An 11,934-nucleotide genomic window follows, 5' to 3' on the forward strand; every position below is an offset into this window, starting at 1 on the left:
GACTTCGGGCTGCTGTATTAACCACTTTGTCGTATGGGAAGATTGGAGCAAAAAGCACACACACACACACAAGTTGTTTTTTAAAATTTTAATCTACTTAAGCTATCAGTGTCGTAAGAAATAATACTTTCATATGTTTCCTTAGTTTTGGTAGCAAAATGTGGTCAATGACGAATCAAAAAGCTGTACTCTGAGGGAGAACTTACTGCAGATATGCGGTGGTGTTGGTGAAGCATGGTGTCATTAAAAGTAGGAGAAATTCCACTCTGTGGTCTTCATTTGTTCACATTTTATAGAGGCTGCAACTGGTTTTTATACGTTCTTGCTTTTTCCCTCATATTTTTACCAGATTAGTTGTTTTGCATATACTGTTATGCTCTGTAATGTCCTGAAACCAGCTTTATCTGGCTCTGAATGTTGCGAAGATATTCTCTGTGATTTGTATTTATACCAGTTGGGCATCTGGTGTCATCTTGTGCCTGTACTCTCAAGGCCTCTGCTACCATCTTATGCTTTCATTCCCTGCTACAGTTATGATGGGTGCTAACTTTTGAAGCCTTGTGACCTGCCTTTCCAATCCCTCCAGAGTTTCAGTCTTTGGGTTGTCTCCATACTATGATCCAGTGCCTTGGAAATGTCTCGGTCTGCGCACTTGATGCTTATGCCCTTCTAGTGATTCCTCCTTCAAATTGTTTAACTCTATCTACATTGCACATAGTTTTCCACAGGTGAGCATATTCTGTTCTCAAAGAAGACAAATCACTTCTTTGTCTAGAAGGCCTTACCTGACCTATGCTCCAGCCACCTACTTGGCCATATATTTAGCTAATATATATTGTGCATTATGACCAAGCAAATCAAACTCTTTTACCATTAATCACACTAGTAAAAGCCTGTATGAGTGACAGGTTGAGGGTTGAAATGCTTTTATTTGTTCAGGTTTTTTTTGTCGAATGAGTGATTTGCTCAAACTGAATAAGTGCATCCTGCTCTCTGTTTGCCACGGTTTAACTTTTAATTAAAATTTTCCCCAGGATAAATCCTTGCTATCTTGGCAGGGAATGCCTTTGCTGAGTGTATGATATGTAAATTAACTTTCTGATACTCTGATCAAATTTTTTTGGAGCACAAAAGAAGATTGCAACAGCTACAAGACTAACATATTTTCAAGGAAACGTGATTCCTGAAACTGTTGTTGGGTTCTATTCTTCTCTTGCATGGAAAGATTGCAATTACTGGAGTTGCTAAATGTATTATAGCCATGGCTCTGATGTATTTAGTTTGTTCATTCTTTGTTTCCATAGTTTATCTGGATCCCGTTGTGTTGCATATTTATTTGCACATTTAGCTAGACAAGGCTAGTAGTACTACAGAGAACAAATGATGTTGTCAAAATTTCATGAAATGAGAAAAAACAGTGAAAGAACTTCTATTTCCATTTTTTCTTTTTTGTTTTTAAATAATGGTAAATTAAAATAAGAATAGTTCCTTCTATATTGACACTGATGATGAAATTCAGAGATAAGTGAGTACTTTATGCATATTGCTAGCTGCACTTAGGCACATGCAATAGCTCTACTTAGTCTTACGTTTTAAAGTGCTAAAGGAAGGAAAATATCATGCCTCCTTAGACATAAGGGAAGAAGTAGTTAAAGTAGAAGTGTTTAACTGCCTTTGCACATGGTCACTCCTAAAGTTGAACCAGATTCCCCAAATTTTAATGTGCTCTTTCATCTACTTTCCTCAAAAACCTCAATTACCTTTGTATTAGAGGAGGCATTGGGTGAGTCAATATTAGCGATTTAGTAGGCATCACTTGAGTGCTGTAGAGTGCACTGTGTGCAGCACTACTGAGCACAAAATAGTTTTGTAAAATCTGCAGCTGATATCATGTGATAGTTTTGAACTACTTTCTATGCAGTGTTAAACTTTCCATGGCTAAAACTGTTTGGCAGCCATATGTATAATATTTTGAGAGATATAATTCTATGCTAATTGCCTTAAAGTCTCTCAATTGCTCGTATTAAAGACTTACTAATTTTGATAATTTCAGAGAACTGTCAGTTTTCTTTTATCTCCTCTTCCCATTTTCTAGGACTATTTTTTTTCTTTCATCCAACCTCTATTTTTTTTTTCTTCCCTCTTTTTTCATTTTTCTACAAAGTACTCTAGATGATGACGGTGATGATGATGATGATAACAATGATCATCTGATTTTTTTCTTTTTTTTTTCTTCTCTATTAGGCCTTCCATTTTCTAGCCCCTTTCATTCTCTGGCTTCCCTTTCTTTTTAACCCAGCTTTATTGTCTGCTTACCAAAGGGCTAGAAATATGAGGGAAACAGAACCACTTGACATTTCTCTTCTTACCATGATCTTCCTAAAACATGAAATTACGTGGGACACTCTGGAAGAAAGGATTGAATTCTAAGGTGCTAGTATAGTAACTGAGTAATGTGTGATGAACATCATCACATACCTAAAACTGTCTGGTTCACCAAATTTCATTTGTTATTAAAATTATTTTGCTGTTATAGCTGACAAATATTTGAAGAGAAACTTGCCTTAGGACATAAGTTTTGAACCTTCACAGTTTTTTTCTGACTCTTTTTCAGGTTGGGGGAGGTAAAAGTTCAGATTTTGCTTCATTTTTCAGCTTTCAAAAATTCTTTTTCTTCCCCTAAGTTTTAGCAGAAAAATCCTTCCTTAGTTCTGTCTTCACAGCAAGTCAAAAAACAGGGCCAGCTTTCTCCTTCTGCTTTTGAGTTTTTCCACAGAGTGCTTCCAGATTATTGCAATATATCATCACTTTTGATAGATAAGAGTTCAAGTCTGGGTCGAATTTTCTTTCAATAGGACTTAAAAAAATTGCTAATAGAACAGGCTGGGAGAAATTTTGCATTACTACTTATGTGCATTTCATTGCTAACCTTTTTTCTTCTCCCGCTTTTACAAAAAAAAGTGAAGTAAATATTTTTCCTTTCAAGCGTTGTATTCAAAAGAAATCATATTTGCAAAGCCATGCATTTCAAAATTACTGGGATAAGTCAGCTTAGACACTATGATTAATTCCAGTGTTATATAACACTTTGTAGTGGAATTAATAAAATTCATGTAAATGTCCTTCATTCTTTTTGTATTTTTCATAGGGAGGATGAATAAACTTTTGAACATTTGAAATTTATCTTGTTCTTTCAAGCCTAAGCCACATGATCCAAGAAGTCTTGGGTTTTTATTTTTATTATTATTTTTAAAATTGCTGGTTTTGCTTTCCAATTACAAGGAAATGAAAGGTCTTGGAGTCACTACAAATTCTATGTTTCTTTATTTATATTTAAGATTTACCTAGCTATATAGTGTAGGGGTTTTCACATTTTAAAAATAATTTTGTACTTGTTTGTGTAACTAGTAATACATAGAGCCCTCAATATCATTATATAAAACCTTAAATGACAAACCTTCTCAAACACTGGTGAGATCCTTTGCTGCTTTCTTAAGGAATCAATGCCTATTAACATCTTGTATGTCAAGATTTTTTGAGAAGAGCCAGAAGCTGCTTATGTATAAAGAACCAAAAGGGAAACACCTGTGAAATGCCTCAAAGGAATTAGGCCGTGTTCCTCTAAAAAGGTGATACAGTCAATAGCGCAGCTGAAGTGCCTCTACACCAATGCCTGCAGCATGGGTAACAAGTAGGAGGAGCTGGAAGCTATTATGCAGCTAGAAAGCTACGATCTAATCGCTATTGTTGAAACGTGGTGGGACAAAATGCACAACTGCACAACTGAAGCATTGAAATTGATGGCTATAAACTGTTCAGAAGGGACAAGCAAGGAAGGACAGGTGAGGACATTGCCCTTTATGTAAAAGAATGGATTGACTGCACAGAGCTGTCTTTGAAAAATAGTGATGAACAGGTTGAGAGCTAATAGGTAAAAATTAGGGGCCAAGACAACACAGAAACCTTGTGATTGGTGTTTACTGCAGGCCACCTGACCAAAGGGAGGATGTTGACAAAGCGTTCTTACTTCAACTACAGGAAGCATCACATTCACAGGCTCTGATCCTGCTGGGGGAATTCAATCACCCTGATATCTGCTGGAAAAGCAGCACAGCAAGCTGTAAGCAGTCTAGGAGACTCTTGGAGAGAGGCAAGGATAATTTTTTAATCCAGGTGATAGACAGACTGACCAGAGGTGAAGTGTGCTCACCAACACAGAATAACTAATCAGGTATGTCAAGATTGGTGGCAGCATTGGCTGCAGTAGTCATGCCCTGGTGGAATTCACAATCTTGAAGGGTATGGGCCATGTGAAGAGTAAAGTTAGGATGTCAAATTTTAGGAGAGCAAACTTGCAGTTGTTTAAGGAATTAGTGGAGAATACCACCTGGGAAACCCTCCTCAGGGACAAAGGAGCTGAACAGAGCTGGCAGATCTTTAAGGACATTTTTCTTAGAACACAAGAGCTCTCAATTCTCATGTGTAATAATTCAGGCAAGGAAGGCCTGAGACCAGCATGGCTCAGAAGGACCTCCTGGTCAAAGTAAAGTATAAGAAGAAAATGCACAGGCAGTAGAACCAGGGATGTGCACCTTGGGAAATATATAAGGACGCTGCCCAGATGTGTGGGGATGGGATTAGGAAAGCTAAGGCACAGTTGGAGTAGAGCAGGCTCCAGGGAGACCTTCTTGTGGCCTTTCAGTATATAAAGGGGGCTTATAAGAAAGATGGAGAAAGACTTTTTACCAGGGCCTGCAGTGACAGTGCAAGGGGCAACAGTTTTAGACTAAAACAGGGTAGATTGAGATTGCATGTAAGGAAGAAATTTTTTACAAGGACAGTGGTGAGACACTGGAACAGGTTGCCGAGAGAAGTTGTGGATGCCCCATCATTGGAACTGTCCAAGGTCAGGTTGGATGGGGCTTTGAGCAACCTCGTCTAGTGGAAAGGTGTCCCTGCCTGTGGCAGGGAGGTTGGACTAGATGATCTTTAAAGGTCCCTTCCAACCCAAACCATTCTATGATTTACTTCTCCTCATCCTTTTTTTGGCAGTTGAGTCAGCCAGTTTGAGGGGAAGAAGAAAAGAGAGGAAGGAGAGCTGTACCTGAGAAAGGGTTGTGTTATGTGTTTGATGAGACAGGCTATTGTGTTTAAATGGCTTGGTGGTTTCACAAGAAAAGTTTCTGTGTCTTTATATTCGTAAGTCTAACATTTCAGGTTAAACGTGCACACAAAAAGCTATTTCTTTGTTTGTTTTTTTTTTAATTTGTGATAAAAGCTCAAGAGTTGATTTTTATGTGGTTTAGGGTTTTGTCACGGAAATTATATAACAGAGTTGCTGTCACCTTGACCTGTTCTCCAAATCCTTTGTGGAAATCTGTAAAATTATACAAATGCCCACACAAAAGTTAATAGCATATGGAATGCAGAGGAAGCTGTTGAGTTTCATATTGAACAGATTTTTTGAGGACATTTTAAAAAATCAAATGTTTAAAACGTTTGAGTCTTCCTTTTTTTCTGTAATTCATCCTATGGACTTGATTTATTATCCACTAAAGAACAGTCTATATTCAGAACATACAAAATCCTGTTATGCTAAATTGCTTTCAGTGTCTCTTTTTTGCATGTGACAATGTTGGAGTAATTGACAAAATTTATGCGAGAGAGAGACAGAGAGAGAGAAAAGTGAAACTATAATATGACAAAGGAAGAAATGAAGAATCAACAATAATACCTACTTCATTATTAAAATAGAAAATTAAGTAGAAAAACATACAACCGTAAAACATATTGTGACATTTATCATAAATTATTATTATTATAGAATATTGATATGGGCCACTAACTGAACTAAAAAATGCATCAACTGCCATTTAAAAAAAAAAAAATCACCATTTTTTAAGCACATCTCAAAAAAATTATTTGTATGAACTATTTACATCACACTTTCTGAATTTTTGGCATATATGTGCATCATGTCTCAGCAGCTCCTGGGGGTTTATGCTGACTTTTTAAGGGCAGCCACAAAATGTACTGTATTCAAAGCCCCTGAGAGGATGGAGAGTGGGAGAATTCTTTCTGTAGAGCAATGGCTGAGCTGTTAAATTACTTGGTCAATTGAAAAGGAGGAGAAAATCAGTTCTTGGCATTTAAAAAAAATATTTATGCATCAGTGTGAAAATGCTCTGGCCAAAAAAATAGGATTTTTTTTTCCTTTGGCAGTGGAAAGGAGAAAAAAAGGGGGCTTATTTCACAGTGTACAAACCATTTCACAGAGTGCTACTCAGTATACAATTGTTTTTCAGTCTCTAATGCTTCAATCCTCACTCCATGTGGGCTTGTATTTGTGGCAAGTTGTCACTGTGTTATGTTATCTATATAGTCTTTGATGTCTAAAATTAGACTGTTGCCTGCACTCTTTCACATAAGCTCTTTCAGCATGTTTTCCATATGTATTATCCATTGCTCTTCTGCTAGATTGTCACAGAGGGGAATGATTTAGATTTAGGTGGCTTAAAGAATTACCGTCAAAGATATTAGCAAAAGTGATTTTAATATGAATTTGTAAAAGCACAACTTAACAAAGTTCGATGGCAAAGTTCACTCTATTACTTACTACATGGAAGAAAGATACAAAAGGAAGATTGAGTTGGAATTGGCTAGAATGATTTACACAAAGGTCAGGGTTGAAAAGGATAAGGGAGAAAAGGGTAAGGGAGACCCTCTTGTTGAGTCACAAGTTTCAGAATGGACCCCCTTGCTTTATAAATTCCTTCTCAGAGAGGAGTCTAGGTGCAGCTGGATCCAGCCATAATCCCAGTCTTGGTCAACAGTTTATGTCTAAGGGAGTTGGATACAGGGATTTCAGTGGTATTGATGCAGTATGCTATTATAGGTCCTATATAATTTTGAGATAGCAGCAATTTCTAGCAACACTTAATCAACAATCTATTATAATCAGCACAGGGACTTAGGTAAAGATTCGACAAAGTTTCCTAAAATCACACACACACAAACATACACAGACACACAGATATAGAGGTTAACCTACGATTAAGATGTTTCTTTCTCTGCAGATTATAGTAAATCTTGGTACCAAATCATCTTTGAAACATCACGAAGTTGAATTATAGTGAATTACTCTTTTCCTTTGTTGGCATTTATCAGTGGATGAACTTAATTACCCTGCAAATCTACCTTGAACCCCATGAAATTGACCCTGGGAGGCATCCCAACTCAGGGGGAGATGGTGGGTCACAGCCTGTTGCGATCCCAGAGAGCTCAAAGGGCCTCACTTAGGATCACTATTTATAGGATCGCAAGATTATTGACTTCGGTCAGTTCTTTTTCATTATGGCCATTATTCTTGTCAGGTAATCTTGGCACCTCTCAGAGTGGGCTATGATCCAGGCAGGAGGAGTTTTGGGTACGTTTCCCAGGCAACAGGAGTTTCGGGGGCAGTTAGGAAGTGCCTAATCATCCTAACTTCCTGTACTTGTACCCAGGACAAGAAGGTACCAGATTGCTTCAACTCACTGCACCAGTAGGCAAGATCAGAAACTGCCAGATTGTCTCTGTCACTGCACTTGTACTTAAAACAAGAACACAATGTTGGCTACTGCTGACATCGTAACGCAACACAAGGCAGGTCTGCACCACCACATAGATGCTCTGGGGTACTGAAGGATTTTTAAATTTATGTCCACCTCTAATTCTCAGATCAGGCATGCAGCCCCACAAAACTTACAACTGCAGATAAAACCAGTTTTGATTCATCAGTGAAGCACGAGAAAGGAAATTTCTCAGTTCCTGTAACATACATAGGAGGTAGGAGACAGAATTATGAGACAGTAGAAGAGAGCTTGCTGCTTGCAACATCTGACTGCTCTTAGACTGTCATTGATCATCCTCACTGTTCTCAGTCATTAGAAAATTTTTAAATAATTTCATAATGTGAATCACTATTAAATGAAGACTCTTCCCAGTGGAATGGATCACAGAAAGTATATTTATTTGCATTAAAGACTTTAACGAATAAAGGTGGAGAGGGAAAGTTTTCTGGAGACTTTATACTATCTCACTACACTGTTAGGCAACTTAAAACATGTGTCTGAAATTCAGTCCAAATATACAGTGAGGCAACAGGCTTTGAAGTATTCCGTTATCCCTCATTTCCATTTTTTCCCTGCTTTAATGATTGTGATCAGTGTTGGAGTTCACAAGATACAAAAATCAGATGAAGGAGAGGTTAAATTTAATAGAGGTGGGACAGCCTTATAAGAAGTTTCTTTTTTTTTTACGGAATATTTTCAGTATACTTTCGGTATAACTCATGCTACATGTTTACAACTAGCTCAGGAGCACCAGTGTTTCTACAATGCAGAAACTTATTTTCTTCCTCTGTACCCTTTAGCAGACTTTGGCCACCTATTGATTTTTTGTCTATGTGCTAGGACAGTAAGACCAAACCAGACAGCCAGATTGCATGTTTATAAATTTTTGTCTATTTAGACTAAAATAGTTTACATTTCAGTCCCTCATCTCCTTCTACAATTAAGAGTTACTTCTCTCATTAACTGGAAAGCATACAAACTTTTACTTACAAACAAATTTAATTTCATAAACTTTTGCCTTGAGGTGAAATATAAATGGAACTAAATGTTTCAGAGTTACTTTTCTTGCAATAAAGAGTTGTATTTGTGTAGCAGATACTACAAGAAAAATCCCTGAAGACACTGAAAAATGTCTTTTATTTTTTTTTCCAGACAGGGATTTATTTTTAGGTCCAGACATGGGAATTCCTGCTCTGTGCAACCAGCCATTGGCACTAGGCAATGAACGCTAGTGAGGATATTTGATTTGCTCTACACCATTTTTAGCTGTGTTACATTATCACTTTTATTTAAAAAAAACAAACTAAACTAAACTAGGGCCCAGACTGATAGATCCTCATCTTTGCTGTTTCTTACAATAGCCATTTGTGCAGATGCAAGAACTGGCAGGGTGAGGAAGCATTGTCAAAGGCACAACAGTTGGGTAAACATACACCAGACTAGGTCTGAATGCAGTATCATTGTGCCCACACAATTTGGTGCCTGTGCTAATGTTCTTTTGGAGGTGGGGATCATGGGCTGTGTCTAACATCAGCCTGTTCAGCCTGACTGTTCAGGAGGCTGCCTGGCTGTGCTGTAAGTTGATCACCTTTGCTCCATGCTTTGTGCCACAGTGCAGACAACCGGTGCATGAGCACATCTTAGCCTAGGAAAATAAAGACTTAGATGTACCTGATTGCCCTCTATAATTATAAAAGAGCGTGAGAAACCTGGACTTGTGAGAAGCTGTGTTTAACGGTGACATTTGTGTAAGAACAAATGAAGACAACCTTGTTGCAAATAAACAGATTCTGGAAATTCCAAGATCATTCCCAAACACCAGAAAAGTCTAGAATAAACGTCCTTAAAGAGTTACATTCAGAAGTTGGACTTAACTGAGCAGTCCCTCGAAAACTTTGTTTAGTATGTTATTAAATTTGAGGATGAACAGACTTAGAAGAATGAGAAGCCATTAGAGGAACAGGATGGGTAAGAGAAGTTGTCATTATTCTATGATGTATTTTAATGCCCTCTGAAACTTCAGCTCATACTAAATAAATTTTAAATCAGCTTTTATGTTCCAAAAATGTAATGGAATGGAAGACCTCAAGTGTATGAATAGTTTAAATCCTAGCCTAATACATCCCTGGACTTCTGTTAGAGTATCTCTAATGTTAAACCTTCAAATCTAAAGTGAAAACTTGGAAATTGTGAATACTCAATAGGATATGAATTAGGAAAATCTAATATATTTTTACAGAACTATGCATTCAGTCAAATTGTAAATAAGTAATTTTTTCAGTATGGCACATCTCAGTTTAGACTTTATTTACCTATTTTATTGAAAACATCAAGAGGGAAAACAAAGGCTTTGTTTAAATAAAATGGTCTTAAATTGCAGAAAAATTGATACCTATAAATGGTTTCTGAAGGATAAATATATGTAGTCTGATGATAAATATTGCAAAATCTTAGGTTGTTAGGTGAGTTTTAACAACAAACTCACAAAAATAAGCAATCGTGTATTAGTGTGTAAGCTATTATTTAAGACCTCAGTAACTGTGGTTTCAAAGGCATCGGTTGTCCATGCCTCACCAATCTGACCAGCACCGAAGAAGAATAGTGACTTTTTCAATTTGGACCTAGAAGAAGAAAGTGTACTCTTAGAACTCCAAAACTCAAACAGCACCAGTGCAAAATTATATAAAATCATTCTTCAAAAGACCATATAAATAATATTTTAAGGGTGAAGGTTAAAACATTTTCCATTGAAAACAGTTCTGAAAAAATGTAGTGTTTATACTTCAATGTTTTCCCTAGAAAACCATTGGTTTTTATTAAAATTTTCAGTTGAGAAAATAAATATGAATAATTAATTTCCAGCTCATTCAACCAGTCAGTTTACATAAGGAAAATAATCTGTTTAAATGTCCCAAAATGCTTATCTCCAGCACCCGTCAATACTGAGCAACCTTAATCCATGTTGTAAATATATTTCTTCTAAGAGTTGAACTGACGATTCCACTTCTTCCATAGATCTTACATACCCTGACATGAACAGTTCTCAGAATGCACAAAATGTTATGAGATACAGTATTTTTAATGCTATTAAAAGATGTAGTTTTCATGTCAGGAAAAAAAAAAAAATTTTGATTTACAAAACATCAAAATTCTTAGACTCAATAGATGTGCAATATTTAAGAACTGAAACTTTTTGCAATTTCTCTTACACAAAAGATTTCTGTGTCAAAAAGTCATCAAAAATTGAAGTTGCATTTGTCTCAGATGAGATGGAATTCTGACAGGAGAAAAAAAGGTTTTCTGATAAACTGTAGTTTTAAGTAGTTATTTTAGCTAACTAAACATCAACCTTTAAATCACCTAGCTAACAATTATAGGAAAAGAAGAGTAAGAGGTAATATAAACTATTAAACTATTATAACAGACTAGCAGACAGCATTCAAAAAAAGATAATAGATAACTGGCTTACCTTCAGTAATTATAGTACAATAGGAAAATCTATTTCTCCACAAAAATCAAATGCAACTATGAATAGGGGTGTCAGGCTGTGGATAGGCATGACATCAGTTATTTAAAATTGCGTTCTCATGTTGTTTATGCTTATTTTTAGTTCTTTAATCATATGAAGACAAAGAAGCTGAAATAGTGTGTTTTAAATATAAGAATCTTAATCTGTTCTAACTTCTTATACTTGTAAGTTGCTTTCAGTTTAATGTTCTTCAGCTAGTAAATAGCCCAACATGCAACACACTTGCTGAAAAATGTGGGATTTGTTTCTAAATAAATTTTTGACACTACTCTACAGATGTGATGTGCCATGGAGTGGCTAAATTGCTTCTTGTAGCTATGTTACTTTCATATTCCTGCTGATGCCTACAGTTATGCCTCTTCTGTAAGGATTTAGAGAGAAATAGGTTTCTTGAACTGTTCCATTAAAAAAATCTTGTCTGATGTATGTAATTCCTGTTATTCCAGCAGTTTGGGGAATGGAAACCAGAGGCAGATGATGCTATACATGAACTGACTAGTTTTTGGTTTAACACAAACCCAACTGCCCAATCCCAGAAGCTCCCATGACTGCAGTGACTGAAACCCTGGCAACTCTAGTGTAGTATGCTAATGGCTGTTGCTTGCTTTCTAGCACGGTGCTGATAGATTTACACAGAGTGGTGTTCTGAATGTAAACTAAGAATGACTACATATATGCTCAGATGATCCTGAGGGATCCTCCTTTGCAAGTTTATGTATCATAAAAATATTACCATGGCAAACTCTCTACTCATTTACATCACGTTTTTGCTGTTGTGTTGCTTGAGGTGCT

This window comes from Nyctibius grandis, chromosome 3 (assembly GCF_013368605.1).
Source record: "Nyctibius grandis isolate bNycGra1 chromosome 3, bNycGra1.pri, whole genome shotgun sequence".
In the NCBI taxonomy this organism is placed as follows: domain Eukaryota; kingdom Metazoa; phylum Chordata; class Aves; order Nyctibiiformes; family Nyctibiidae; genus Nyctibius; species Nyctibius grandis.